Here is a 3,840-nt window from a genome sequence, read left to right as displayed (position 1 = left end):
CAACAACAATAATAACAACAACAACCAATATCACAACAACAATAACCACAACAACAACCAATACCACAACAACAACCAACACCACAACAACAATAATAACAACAACCAATATCACAACAACAACAACAATAACCACAACAACAACCACAACAACCACAACAACAATAACCACAACAACAACAACAACCACAACAACAACCAATATCACAACAACAATACCCACAACAACAATAACCAATATCACAACAACCACAACAACAACAATCAATATCACAACAATAACCACAACAACAATACCCACAACAATAACCAATATCACAACAACAACCACAACAACAACAATCAATATCACAACAATAACCACAAGAACAATAACCAAAATCACAACAACAACTAATATAACAACATCCACAACCAATATCACAACATCCACAACCAATATCACAACAACCACAACTAAATCACAACAACCACAACTAAATCACAACAACCACAACCAACATCACAACAACATCCACAACCAATATCACAACAACAACCGCAACCACAACCAATATCACAAAAACCACAACCAATATCACAACAACATCCAATATCACAACAACCACAACCAATATCACAACAACCACAACCAATATCACAACCACAACCAATATCACAACAACATCCACAACCAATATCACAACAACATCCAATATCACAACATTCACAACCAATATCACAACAACCACAACCAATATCACAACAACCACAACCAATATCACAACAACCACAACCAATATCACAACAACATCCACAACCAATATCACAACAACATCCAATATCACAACATCCACAACCAATATCACAACAACCACAACCAATATCACAACCAATATCACAACAACCACAACCAATATCACAACAACCAACAACCAATATCACAACAACAACCACACCCAATATCACAACAACCACAACCAATATCACAACAACATCCACAACCAATATCACAACAACATCCACAACCAATATCACAACATCCACAACCAATATCACAACCACATCCACAACCAATATCACAACAACATCCACAACCAATATCACAACAACATCCACAACCAATATCACAACAACATCCACAACCAATATCACAACAACATCCACAACCAATATCACAACAACCACAACCAATATCACAACCACAACGAATATCACAACATCCACAACCAATATCACAACATCCACAACCAATATCACAACAACATCCACAACCAATATCACAAAATCCACAACCAATATCACCAACATCCACAACCAATATCACAACCACATCCACAACCAATATCACAACCACATCCACAACCAATATCACAACATCCACAACCAATATCACAACAACATCCACAACCAATATCACAACAACCACAACCAACATCACAACATCCACAACCAATATCACAACAACATCCACAACCAATATCACAACATCCACAACCAATATCACAACTACAACCAATATCACAACAACATCCACAACCAATATCACAACAACAACCAATATCACAACAACAACCACAACCAATATCATAACCACAACCACAACCAATATCACAACCACATCCACAACCAATACCACAACATCCACAACCAATATCACAACAACTACAACCAATATCACAACAACTACAACCAATATCACAACAACCACAACCAATATCACAACAACCACAACCAATATCACAACAACAACCACAACCAATATCACAACAACCACAACCAATATCACAACATCCACAACTAAATCACAACAACATCCACAACCAATATCACAACAACATCCACAACCAATATCACAACAACATCCACAACCAATATCACAACCACATCCACAACCAATATCACAACAACCACAACCAATATCACAACCACATCCACAACCAATATCACAACCACATCCACAACCAATATCACAACAACAACCACAACCAATATCACAACAGCCACAACCAATATCACAACCACAACCAATATCACAACAACAACAACCACAACCAATATCACAACAACATCCACAACCAATATCACAACATCCACAACCAATATCACAACAACAACCACAACCAATATCACAACAACAACCACAACCAATATCACAACAACATCCACAACCAATATCACAACCACATCCACAACCAATATCACAACAACAACCACAACCAATATCACAACAGCCACAACCAATATCACAACAACCACAATCAATATCACAACAACAACCACAACCAATATCACAACATCCACAACCAATATCACAACCACATCCACAACCAATATCACAACAACCACAACCAATATCACAACAACAACCACAACCAAATCACAACAACCATCAACAGCACAACAACCACAACCAATATCACAACAACCACAATCAATCACAACAACAACCACAATCAATCACAACAACCACAACCAATATCACAACAACCACAACCAATATCACAACAACATCCACAACCAATATCACAACAACATCCACAACCAATATCACAACAACCACAACCAATATCACAACAACCATAACCAAATCACAACAACCACAACCAATATCACAACAACAACCACAACCAATATCACAACAACCACAACCAATATCACAACATCCACAACCAATATCACAACAACATCCACAACCAATATAACAACAACATCCACAACCAAATCACAACAACCATTAACAGCACAATAACCACAATCAATATCACAACAACCACAACCAATATCACAATAACCACAATCAAAATAAACCACCACAATGGCCACTAATGCTGGTGATGGCGTTGCTGATGATGATGGTGATGGCGGTGATGGCGGTGATGGGGGTACTGTTGGCGCCCGGTGTGATGATGGTGATGGTAGTGGTGGTGGTGATGGTAGTGATGGTGATGGTGGTTGTGATGATGGTAGTGATGGTGGTGATGGTAGTGATGGTGGTGATGAAAGTGATGGTAGTGATGGTAGTGATGGTGGTGATGGTAGTGATGGTCGTGATGGTGGTGATGGTAGTGATGGTGGTAGTGATGGTGGTAGTGATGGTAGTGATGGTGGTAGTGATGGTAGTGGTGGTAGTGATGGTAGTGATGGTGGTGATGGTAGTGATGGTAGTGATGGTGGTGATGGTAGTGATAGTGGTGATGGTAGTGATGGTAGTGATGGTGGTAGTGATGGTAGTGATGGTGATAGTGATGATGGTGATGGTCGTGATGGTGATGGTAGTGATGGTAGTGATGGTGATAGTGATGGTGACGATGTTCGTGATGGTAGTGATGACGTGATGGTGACGATGGTAGTGATGGTGACGATGTTCGTGATGGTGACGATGGTAGTGATGGTAGTGATGACGTGATGGTGACGATGGTAGTGATGGTGACGATGGTGGTGATGGTGATAGTGATGGTAGTGATGACGTGATGGTGACAATGGGGGTGGTAGTGATGGTAGTGATGGTGACGACGGTCGTGATGGTGATAGTGATGGTAGTAGTGATGGTAGTAGTGATGACGATGGTAGTGATGACGATGGTAGTGATGACGATGGTAGTGATGGTAGTGATGGTGACGATGTTCGTGATGGTTACGATGGTGGTGATGGTGATGGTGACGATGTTCGTGATGGTGACGATGGTAGTGATGGTAGTGATGACGTGATGGTGACGATGGGGGTGGTAGTGATGGTAGTGATGATGATGGTAGTGATGGTGATGATGGTGATGGTGATAGTGATGCTGACGATGGGGGTGGTAGTGATGGTAGTGATGATGATGGTAGTGATGGTGATGATGGTGATGATGGTGATGGT

This window comes from Petromyzon marinus, unplaced genomic scaffold, assembly GCF_048934315.1.
Source record: "Petromyzon marinus isolate PM22_M1 ecotype Great Lakes invasive population unplaced genomic scaffold, UKy_Petmar_22M1.pri1.0 PM_Scaffold_125, whole genome shotgun sequence".
Classification (NCBI taxonomy): Eukaryota; Metazoa; Chordata; class Hyperoartia; order Petromyzontiformes; family Petromyzontidae; genus Petromyzon; species Petromyzon marinus.
Note: the sequence above shows the minus strand (reverse complement) of the source record.